General features: G+C 35.0%; 1 protein-coding gene across 1 annotated transcript in view; it reads right to left on the bottom strand.

Annotated features, from left to right (window-relative positions):
- The window catches only part of LOC113240625 (protein I'm not dead yet), a 77,294-nt gene extending 69,289 nt beyond the window's left edge, over window positions 1–8,005 (bottom strand). The window contains exon 1 of the mRNA XM_026477962.1: window positions 7,841–8,005. The gene's annotated coding sequence lies outside the window, so the exon portion shown is untranslated. The remainder of the gene's footprint in view (window positions 1–7,840) is intronic.
- Between the last annotated feature and the right edge of the window lie 4,494 nt (window positions 8,006–12,499).

Genomic DNA, 12,499 nt, shown 5'->3' on the forward strand with positions numbered 1-12,499 from the left:
TTTTTTTTATGACATAGAACACACAACTATTAACTGCCGTTCGGTTTTTTTTCTCCTCGTTTAGGTCTTAAGACTGAATACCATCCAGTTCGAATTCAATTTTTCCCATACTGAATCGGTCTATTGCGTGTGTCCAGCGGTAGGAACACTGGCTTAATTTCAGATCTTTTTTCAAACGAAATTAAAGCGATTTGAAAAATGTATATCGTATACTGCCATCCTAATCATAAGTAACGTAATCGCATTTTTAACGAAATTGAGTTATTGACGTGCTGGGATCAGCGAAACAAGAACTGCAACCCCATCTAATAGGTTTTTTATTATCTTAATTAGTTTCAGTTTTATTGTTAAGTGAAATCAGCGTAATTGACGTTATTTTGTGACAATAACGCTCCAGGTGACAATATATCGAAAGTTCCGACATGCGAATGTGCTAGTTTATGACAAGCAGGGCAGTATACTATACGTGTTCTAGTTAGATCAGTTGCTATTAAAAAAATCATTGGTACCTAAGGTTTTTTGTAAAATTTCGAGGTAAGTTTGTGTTTACTATTTTTTTTCCAAAGTGATTATGGATTCAACGCTTTCGCTGTTAAGCGGAATCAACCAAAGCCATTTGAGGCTGTATCGACTGTAAAGGATTTTGCACAAACAAATAATATTTTGTACAAAACCCGTCTTAATTGAAATTCACACATCAACGGAAACGACTTGAAACTACACGCTTTGCACCGATGGTACCTTCAACTTCTAAATAAAACCGTCATTAACGTGCGGCATAAGCCAGCCATCTTTGTGAGTTTACTAAATTATATTCAGATTAGAGGACACATTTTTCTTTTTCTTTCTTTTTTGGGCCTAGTCTATAAGTAGGTTCCTGTACTATGACTACCAGAGCAATGAAATTCATTCCAGGGCATTTCCGAGAACACCCAGACTAGAACCAGTTAAATTTATTTCATAAATACATTTCGCAAACTGGCCTACCGGGACCTACCCATCCAGAGCCCACCCACTGTGCAAACAGTTGGGCCGCCGAGGTCGACAAATAATTGGGCTTTGAAGTTTTCAAATTCAAACAGTGGTTTCATATTACTCGGTTAATTTCCTAAGGGTGACCATTATGTCCTGAAACTCGTACGTTAAAGTACTGTTTTTATATGAATTTAGTTCGATAATATACCTCGGTCAAAGACAAGTTTATGACGACGCAATGCGCTTGAAGAATTCGTGGCAATGTCTCCCATTGACCTTTGTAGCAAGACACGCCTCTAACTGCAGTGTAGCGATGACGTAACTATAGAGGTGTGTCTTGTTACGATCCGGAAACAACTGAATTTATGAATTTCGTCAATTAGTCGGGTTGTTGACTTTCGATTATTATAATCGGCATATCTTGATGTGTTTTGGAAGCGAAGAAATGGATAAAATCCTGAAATCAGTCGATACTCCAAAGTATTTGAAAACCCGCTTATTCAACCAATGTGCATAGCCCGTTATGACTTACATTGCTGACATAAGGACGCAAACGCAGAAGACTGTCTAGAGCCATGGAGCGTATCTTGCTCGGCATCAAGCTTACAGACCAAATTTCTAGTTTCAAAATCCGAAGACAAACTAAGGTCCAGGATATAGGAAATCGGATAGCGAAGCTAAAATGGAACTAGCCAGGACATATCGCTAGAAGTGGTGATGACAGATGAAGTGATACGGCGGCCAAGAAGTCACTATAAAATTGTATGATGTCAATAGACGACGTCGTTAAAGTCGTAGGTGGTGTAGTACAAGGTCATGGTGGGTGGCACAAACTGCAGTAGGCATACTCAGGAGTGTGAGAAGCCGTGCTATGGATGATGATGAAGTAGTATTGATTTATGACTTTGCGATATTTACTCGTGCCGCTTGTTGGTCATAGTAGAAAATTGTTTATACTTAGAAACAACTAATGTATTTACGTATATTAATGTTTGACCTATTGCAACCGGACACACCCTTTAGCATATGTTGACGTAATGTTTCTAGCGATCGACTTAAGGTTAGAGCACGCCTCAGTGACATTGATGTTCTATAGTTGAAGTTGAAACGTGCTGAAGTTCTGCCATGTAAATTATGATGATAAATGGAAAGTTGATTGCCTACAATGGAAGATAATCAAATTTTTATCGTAATCAGTTGTTCATTTGGCACTTTTGCATGAACAATCCACTGAAACTTACCGATAATTATTTCATTAAAAAAAAAACAAAACGTACACTTAGTTTGATAAAGTATTTTTGAATTCGTTATCCATTGCTCTTTATGTTAACTTCAAAACATTTAACATGTTTTTATAACCAGCCACATACAGGGGTGAAAACAATAACGTGTAATGTTTCACTTGCTCAAAAACAAGTTTCATAGTAATACTGGGTCAATATGTACCACGCAAGCTGAATTACAATGTACTGTATGTATTGGCATCTATGTTGTTTGTATATTTGTACAGCTTTAACAGACGTCGTGGAGTTAAAATGATTATAAACGGAGTTAACATTTACTATATTTTGCGACAGTGGAGTTGAGTTTATGTCTTTTCTAACTACTCACAGCAGGGTATGGCAGACTGTGAAGCGTCCCCAGTGGTCACAAGACAAAAGATATTTTAGAAGGTCTCTTCTGATACCCACAATGTAACTTCATAATTTTATCATACCAAAGAATAGAATTTTAAATCATGTTTAAACCTCAAAGATCTAAGGTTCATTGCCACTGCACTCGTCACCCGGAGACATAATTTGACAAGTCCCATGTGCCTATAATTTCACCATATTTATTATTAATATGAAGGACATGCGGCTTTACTATAAAAAGGTAGTATTACCACCTTATCTATTTCTGCTGCCAAGCAGTAATGTGAACACAGTTTGTTTGTGAATTTACGGGCACATGAGACTTGTCAACTTATGTCTCAGGGTGACGGACGCAGTGGTAGTGCCCTTCAGATCTTTGCGATTTAAAGCTCTGAGCGGCACTGCAACTGTTATGGACAGGCGTGTCGCTTACCAGGTTTGTTCATCCCATCACTTGGTGTCATGAAAACTAACTATACATATACAATAATATAATTTGACTATGAAATACAAATTTCGTAATTATTTTCCCGTATTCTTTGAGATTTGCATTATAATATATGCCTTGATGGAAGTAACAATAGTAGGAATCGTATCTTGGAAAATACAAATTATTTTAACACTCATTATTGCTTGACGACAGATAAAGGTATAATTGGAGACAGTACTTCCCTGGACGAACTCTCGCAAGGAGCTCTACTGCTACTAAATATATGTAATAGTTTGGCGTGTTCTAATCAGCTTTAGTCAAAAAACATTTGATCAATACTTTATACTGTAAAAGCCTAATGAGAGAACGGCTGCTTCATAATCGAGAGGTCGACAGTTCGAATCCCCGTAGCGGCATAAACGGTCTTAATTTGTATGTTACGTACATTTGTGATTGTTTAGTAGTTACCTAGTTGTTAATCATTTTTTTAAATCTTTTTTACAGTTACTAATCTTTTGGTATTTTTACATAATAATGCACACTACGCAATAGACCCTTTACAATATTTGTCCATCTTGGAACTGGGGTTAAGGAACTTCTAAAGATCTGATGAGGAAGAAAACTCTGGTGTAAAAATAGTTTAAAATTACATGGAACTAATTGCAATAATTATGACCTGTTAAGGTTACAATTGTTTCACATGGAACTGGGGCGCATGGAACTGGGAATAAACGACATTAACGTCACAATGTTTTTGCTTTTGATGCACCGCAACGCCTCTCGAAGGTGGTGGCTGAAAATCAGTGTTTGGGCCAATTTCATTTTCACACAATATTTGGCTTGCTGCAGCACACACAAGCTGTTGAACATTAGGTTAGCAGTTCTTGTTTGTTCTCATTTCATTTTCTTTGATTTTAATTTCTGTTTCTCTTTTAATTCTGATACAAGACAATAAACGTTTTATCTATCTATCTAGTAGCAATTCCGCTCGCTAATGAATGATGGAAACTGCATTTAAAAGGTTCATTTTGAAGGTTCCAAGGGTTCGAAATGTAGCCTAAACATTCTCCTTAGTGTGACGTGTAATGTGCCGTTGATGATGATGTAATTCTCTAGTGTTTTTGTCTTCTGCTACAACTTTCACCCTATTTCCCCTGTTAATGGCGCAATCTGACCTATTTATCTCAACTTTCTACGCAGCGTCTATTATACTTACTGTTGTTTGTTTCGATTTCATGCTTATTTGTTTATCGATGCACACGTTTTTGCTATCTTGTGGATTGTGGATTTTGACCGTATTAATTAAGCGCAGAGACTAGTTCAGAAGTTTGAAAAGTGATGGTAGGAAAAGAAGGAAACATTCTCGAAGATTTCGTAAAAAAATATTTTTGGGGAAGCGAGAGAATTCGCCTTTCCCATCCGCCTTCTACATCCATTAGCCGTCCCGCAAATTTGATAATAATTATCACAAATACATTTTACCTGGTCCCAAATAGGGAATTACCTGTTCTATAAACCTAGAACATCTAAATCAGAAACCATTTTTGTAGGTTGATTTCCCAAACTGGTCAGTGGTAATCGTTGGGCTACCGACGTCCTTAATCTAAAGCCAAGTTTCTCAAAGTGGTCCTTACTAACCCCTGGGGTCACTACACACATATGGATCACCCTATCCAAGCTGTCCGAAAGTTTTCATAAATTTCATTTCATTTTCCCTTTTTTCGGTGAATATCTGATGAAAATGGCAGATTCTCTAAAGGACTGTTTTTTTACAATCAGCCGGACAATTCAATTGCACGTTTTAGTTATGGACAACTAATATGCACAACTAGTCGTGTTATTGTATTATAACATGTTATTAATAATAATTTCGTGTAGGTCTACACTAGTGTTAATTCAGACGTATACTACTTTCTTTAGTTTTCCTAAAATGTATTAAGTACATTGTTTTAAAAATTAAAAATGTGTACTTACTAACCTGCAATGTTTTTATATTATATAATAATAGGAGTATTTTTAGTAGGTTTTATTAAATCATATTAGTTAATTCAGTTAAATTCAGGGGTTCTAACTGAAGTAAGTTTGGGAATCACTGGTCTAAACGAACAAATTGTTTCCATTTCTCATTTTGTTATTTATATTTATTTAAAAAAATCGTTGGCATAGCTTTCTCGATTACTTCAAGCTCTGAAAGATTAATGGCAAATGCAAATATTTTAAGTCGACCTAAATATGCGCAATACGAAAATGAATAAAGTATAACAAAGCAAATGTGTTTAACGAATTGCCATATAGGTTAACGTGGAAATCTTTAACTAACGCTGACGCCTAATTAACTTACAACTAGTACAAGTTTGCAAATGTTTATTCTTTATATCGGTGTAAGCAGTAAAATTGAAGTTATTAACTTCTAGCAATTTTGAAATCTTATTATCCTTTTTTAAATAAGTTTTTGTATATTTGCAACGGTGCGTCGTTTTTTTTGTCTATAAACTCTCGCCAATTTGTGTTTTTATCCTTTAACTTTAATATCAAGTATCAAGTATCGTTTTATATATTAAAGATGATTTTCGATTTTGATAGCCGCTTATCTATCTTTTGTATTATATGATTTTTCGTGTCAATTTTTTTGTGGATTTGCACGGAACAAAACCGGATTTCATATTTCTATTACATATTTTATGTAAACACTACTTTGTTATTATTATTAATATAAACACAACTGAAAATTCCCTCGATCTGTCGGGCCGAACAAGTAGTGCACCTGATGGTAAGCTACACGCCTGTTCATTACAGTTACAGTGCCACTCAAAGCTTTAAATCGTAAAGATCCTAGGTCCTCTGCCGCTGCGCCTGTCGCCCTGAGACATAAGTTGACAAGCACCCTTACCGTTCCAAATCGGAACTCAGTGATGCTCACATTACTGCTTGGCGGCAGAAATAGATAAGGTGGCAGTACTTCCCAGGACGAACTCTTTCACAATGAGCTCTACTGCGACTTAATTTTTTTCACACCGTTTTATTCTCATTGTGTAATCAATCTTATTAATATACGAAGCGCGTTGCTTCCTCCTTCCCAATACGTATAGCAAAGGTATGGAATATACTACCGGCATATGGGAATCGCGAAAACTACTATTTAGGGCTATTTAAAGCTAAAGTGAATAGTCATATTTTGGGCAAACGCGTGCCATCATCGGTTACATCATCGCTTAACATCAGGTAAGATTGTGGCCAAGCGTGTGTCTATTTTATATAAAAAAACCGAATTCATTAACGTATATTAATTTTCAAATCAAGAAGTGATAATTTTTATCGCCATTATTATAATGTTAATATTTATAAAATTAATTGGAACAACAAAATGCTACCACTTGTCTAATGTTGCAAAAAAATGCTACAACGTGTCAATTGTCAATCTCAAACAGTCACAAACCATTTTTTTTCCGAAGAGTTTTCTTCGTGTTTATTTAGTTTTCGCACTGTTTGTCATTTTTAGCCAAAAATTATAATTTTATCAAATAAAATGCCTTCGAGTAATACGAATACACATATGACGAAATTACAGGCACATGGCACTTGTCAACTTATGTCACGGGCGCAGCGGCAGTGCCCATAAGATCATTGGGATTTAAAGCTCTGAATGGCACTGCAACTGTTATGGATATGTCGCTTACCACCAGGCGCACGACTTAAATCGTTCGTCCCGCCAATTGGTATCGTAAAAAAAATTTACAAAAACAACAGAAAACCTGGAACGAATTAAAATAAAAGTTCAAACTAAACTTCAATTTTTACTTAGAATTACATAACAGTTATTTTAAATACACTGCCGTAGTAAAGTGATTGATAGTTACGCTTGAAAAATATAGAACAAAATATCATATAATTGCTTGAAGTAAATATACTATACCTATTCTAATCTCTGATTAAGATTTAATTGTATATAAATTAAAATAGACCTAGAAGTTATAGAAGTCCATGGCATACTTTATTCTCGACCCGCAAATGAAGTGCGGTATAACGAACGTCTTGGTAATTTCAAATTACTGTGACCAGCTGGATTAGATTGGTTAGATCTTAGACAGATAAGATTAATGCTGGAGGGAGTATCAGAAAATCAATCATCAGTCATTGTTCTGAACAGACGAAGGACCTGATATTAATATATTTTGACGCTATAGCTGTAACGGATAATTTGCATTGTTATTTTGGTTTTTTAATAACAAATTACTGGTAAATGACGATGGTATTGCCTAATATAGTGTATAATGATGTTAATATAAGTAACGAACTTTGTAGGTTTTAGTAGTTGACAGTTACTGAATAAAATTAAATTCAAATTATTTAAATGGCGTCCACGTAAAACACCAGTGACGCGGTTTTTGTCGAAAAATGTCGAAGTCATCATTTCAGTAGTCAATTGTATGTAAATTGTTTTTCAATAGAATTAACATGAGCGTGACACCAATGCGAATTTTTGTGTATTTAAATCAAGATTTTCGTCGGCATCAAGGACTTTGGACCTTGAGTTATTTCCTACTCGGTTTTATGTTTTCTCATCTTCAACTTTTAATGTTTACTTTTATTCTTGTTGTAAGATGTTTGCATGTGGTATCTTGAATTCCTCGCTTTTGAATCGCAGTCTGACGTAAGTATCTCGTGCAATGTTTTCGTTCCTGAATTTATGAAACCTATTTAAAGCTCACACAAACTTCGCGTTCAACATCTGACTATTCTCATTATCGTAACCTCACAAAAGCTCCAAGCGAATTTGATCTAAAAACATATTCCCACTTACCAAATGGATAGAAGAAATCCTTTGTATCTTTAGGAAAACCTTGGTCACCAACGAAGAACAAAAATAAACACTGCACGTAATAACTTTCCGTTTCACTTCAATGTGCTTTTTTGGCGGGAGTTTTGACAGCCGGACACGCGTGCGCTCTAATCGCGTCGCGGGTGCGGACTGAAGAAACTAGCCAGCTTTTCTCTAGTGCGCGACTGGCAGTCGGGACGCGTTGTCTTTGCCCTTGTTTTTTATTATTTATTTTTTAAAATAGTGTGCGACTGTGACGTGCTACCGCGTGATGCGGACAGGTTCGTATGGAGTCAATTAGCTGCGGTTTTCACGTACCTACTTTACAGACGGCTGCTACTGTCCGAGTTAACTGTAGAATTAGTTCATAATCTTAAGTGATACATATGCATTGCGTTACATTGGCAAGGATTCAGAGAACACACACGTATTTGTAGCTTATCTTGCGGTACCCCTTTACATTATGGTTACATTTTATGGGTTTCTTCGTGTTTATGGATTGGTAGTAAAACACAATACACAGTTGCCTATCTGTCCGTCCAGTGCACGTAAGAGGCTAACGTTGAACGGTCATTCTCAGACTAGTGTTCAATGTCTAATTTTCCTGGCAATTTGTATTATTTAAAAGTGATGTCCTCAAAAAGGCTGGGATTCGAAGGGACAATAATAAAAGAAGTTGTTTGAAAAGGGTAGTTAATGTATGTGAGGCGCGAGAGTTGTGTCAGGATAGAATAAAGTGGCGTTCGGTGGTAGGAAGAGGCGTACCCCTCCTGTGAGACAAGACATACATAAGCTTCGAGATTGTTACACAATGAAAAAAAACCATTCCATTAAATATACATCCGGTATGTAGCCGTCCATCTGGATGTACGATGGGAGGAAGGGGCGCGTGGAGTGAGCTGGCGGAGTTTATGCACTATATTACAGATATACTTAAATAATAAAAATTACCACGAAAATTAGGTAGTAAACACTCGAGAATGACCGCGAAGACTTCGGTGGCCACGGTTTGCACTATAGACGTCGTATGTGGAGGTCCCGGGTTCGATTCCAATTCCATTTATTTGCCACACACAAAAAAAAACATAAAACATACAAATGAAAAATGTAACATATAAATAGTAACTAGAAACACAAAACTATATCTATGGTTACAGAAGTGTGGCGAGGATTCTGAGTATATGCACAGCGTATACTGATTTTCAGCCAGAAGTTTGCACAACACTGATTTTCAGCCAGAACCTCCCTTAAAAGAGCTACGGTCTCACATTTGTGTAACAGGCAATTTATGGAACAAAATTAGTACAGACCTTCAATTAAGCTATTTGAGGAGCACGAAAGTAGAAAAAAATAAAAAATAAAATAATAATTTACACAATAAAAAGCGATAGCGATTTTAATTTCCTTAGATGGTAAAAAGTGGAATAAAAATAAAGAACAAAACAAATGTTTGAAGGAGAAAAAAAAACAGTTTTCCTAAACAGAAACTTACAAAATAGGTATGTTTAAAATTTACAACATATTTTTCATATCAACATAATATATTCCCGGTAGGACCAATTTGAGAAGTAAACTTTTTTTAATTGCTTCTGGTCTGGGTTTACTGGGTAGTGCTCCGAAGTGTATTCCGTTGCTTTGGAACTCATAATACGGGGTATTGTAGTTTTTAACCTGATAGTTGGTGTAGTTGTCTGGCACATTATTACCACCATAACGTCATAATGGAAGACGAACTCGTAAATTGGTAAGATAAAAATCGAATCGTAATGTCCATCCCTAGTCGTAGAATTTGTTTCGATATTCATCTTTACCTTCAGCGACAATGGCTAGTCACAATGTACATAGGCACTTACAAAACAATGCATCTATTAATGCAAGTAGATCGAATGACATGTCGAGCTGTTGCCATTGGATCTTTTTATAAATAACGTATCTAGGTAATACGATGCGCGTGCGCAAGCTGTTTCTACAGCATGAGTGAATAAAATTTACCTCAACGGAATTAAATTCTGATAAACATATAGTGCAGGAAATTCCTCAATTTGGGACCATGTTTGTGAGTGCGATTGTACATTTAGCATTTTACTAATTTAACAAATTAGTTTTAAGCATTTTGTTGAAGGAAAACCATCGTGTGGAAACCAGCACACATCTCTATTAGGGTGGTAAATAGGAAATTACTAACGAGAGTTTGTTAGAAGCCCGAAGCCGAAGGCTAAGGGCTTTAATGACTCGAGGCTTGTAATTTTTACCGCCCGTGCTACATACGATGTTTTTCATCACATTTGCGGAGGAAATATATACAACGATAATTTATTTCTTGTATGAATAAATATCGCTTCACAAAACAATATTTACTGATTTTACATTTTTTTTATTGTAACTTATACCATCTACTTGTTCTAAGTGTTGCAACAACTTATTTCATGATTTCACGAGAATTAAAAAAAATCTGTAAAAAAACTACTTAAGAATTCGTTACCGGAGCCTGTTCTACTCTGTACAGTTTACAAAATTGGGATATTAAAAAGAAAGTTACCTGTAGAACGCCAAATACTATATGTAGTATAGTAAATAAATATTGGATTAATTTTTCTTAAAATTTCAACGAAAAATTTTAATTTTTGGCAATTAAAGTCTACATTTACACGACCTTTAACTTTTGACGATTAACTTTTGGCGATGGGGATAAGTAGTAAGAAATTTCAGCAAACAAAAAATGTCAAACAAAGAGATTGAACTTTTGGACTTAGAAGGTAGCAAACAAAAGTCACTAGAAAAACAAGAATTATATCCACTTGCATCAGATCTGTCTTCCTCATTGCAAAAAAGTAACGAAAATACGAGTATGAACATTCCTGAGAAATTGTTTCAACTGAGAGCAAAAAATAAAACGACTGAGATACCAACGAGACAAAAAGGTAAAAGTACTGAAAAGTGTTGTAAGAGATGTGGAAAAAGAGAATAAGAAGATTGAAGACTTTCTACATATACCAAAAATAATATACAAATATCAAGTAAAACTGAAAATCAAATAGTTGGAAAAATTATAGAAGAAAGATCGGAAGGTAGTTTAACACTAAAAAAGAGACAGTAATTTTGAAATGTTGGTATAAATTCTATCATTAGAGTAGTAAGAAGCAGAAGCTAAACTAACCACAAAAAGAAAACGAAAATCATGACGATACTAATAAGGGTAACATAAAAGGAAAACGTAAGGGTAAAAAGAAAATGAAAAGAAAAAGGAATAGATTATTAAAAATAGTGTTTGAATAGAAGAATTAGAGAAGTGTTAGAAAAAAATATGTAACTTTCAAGTATGCTGTTTTTTCCACTTTTTTAATATAATTTTGGGTTTTAGAAAATATTTATTTTGTTTTGTTGATTTAATTAATATACAAGGTTGTTTACTAAAATAGCTATTAACAAAGAAAATGTTAATTATTATATTGTTACTTGTAATAGAATTTACACATTATACATACACGTGCACACAAACGTACATGAACACGCGCACATGTATACATTACCTAATTAATAATAATTAGCACCTAAAGTTCCTGACGAAGATTTGATGGTACTTTCGATGTGATACTTATCTTAAAGTTTTGTTGCAATTTTAAGTTTCAGTTCCAGTTTTTAGGTTTAAGTTTAAATTTTCTTTTTATTTTCATTTTATTTTCATTATGAGTAGGAATGACAAAATAATAAGTTTTTTTATTGTATGCATGCATATCATTACAGTAACCTTATATTTCACTACCTTATCATTTCCATGCCCATTCTTCATTACCGTAGCTAGATATATTTTTAAAAACCAATTATCGTCTTCAATATTGATTTTATATCTGTGCCTTTAATTTCTCTTGTGTTAGGGTACATCTTCAGTCCCATACTACTTTCAAACATCAATAAAAATTTATGTTTCACCTTTTTTTGACAACAACAACAACAAAATTTTGCGCAATTATTGCTAAACTGTAGAAACACCCAGGCTTAGAATAATAACGCATAGAAACCTAGTCCGCACACGCTAAGTGAGGCAAATTGAAGCGCGCCAAAAGGGCCTACACGAGTGCGCGGGCCTTCAGTGCTCAAGGTCAACTTGCACCGCGAACAGCTCCAGAATTTTAGCTAAAAATGACGAAATGTGCGGTAAATGAGTGTAAAAATACGTCAGACAAACATAAAATAGATACTAACATCACATTCCACAAGGAAGTAACGCGTTTCAACTTGTATTTTTATATAAATATTCACTAAAACCGAAAATTAACCTACTACTAAAACTAGCCTACATGAATTTGATTTTTGCCTCACTTGTGACAGTTCGTTTGATATGAAACTATCATTCTATGCCATTGACTTACAATTATATGGACGTCGGGTCCGCGCTAAAAAGTGTCCGAACTTATAGGGCGTTAAAATCGTATACAAAGCGTCATTCACGCTTTAGTCTTCGTTTGTTCGACTGACAGCGAAGCAAGCAAAATTAGACAGTACTGCGATGACATTACAATTTAAATTCAACGTTTTAGCTTTTTCATATTCCTTTACATGTCACTACGTTTAAATAGGTTGACTTGGGACATTTTTTTCGTGGTTTTTATATTAGATCCGTCGTCCATTTATTTGTAAGTC

This window comes from Hyposmocoma kahamanoa, unplaced genomic scaffold, assembly GCF_003589595.1.
Source record: "Hyposmocoma kahamanoa isolate Upper Pololo Valley unplaced genomic scaffold, ASM358959v1 160, whole genome shotgun sequence".
In the NCBI taxonomy this organism is placed as follows: Eukaryota; Metazoa; Arthropoda; class Insecta; order Lepidoptera; family Cosmopterigidae; genus Hyposmocoma; species Hyposmocoma kahamanoa.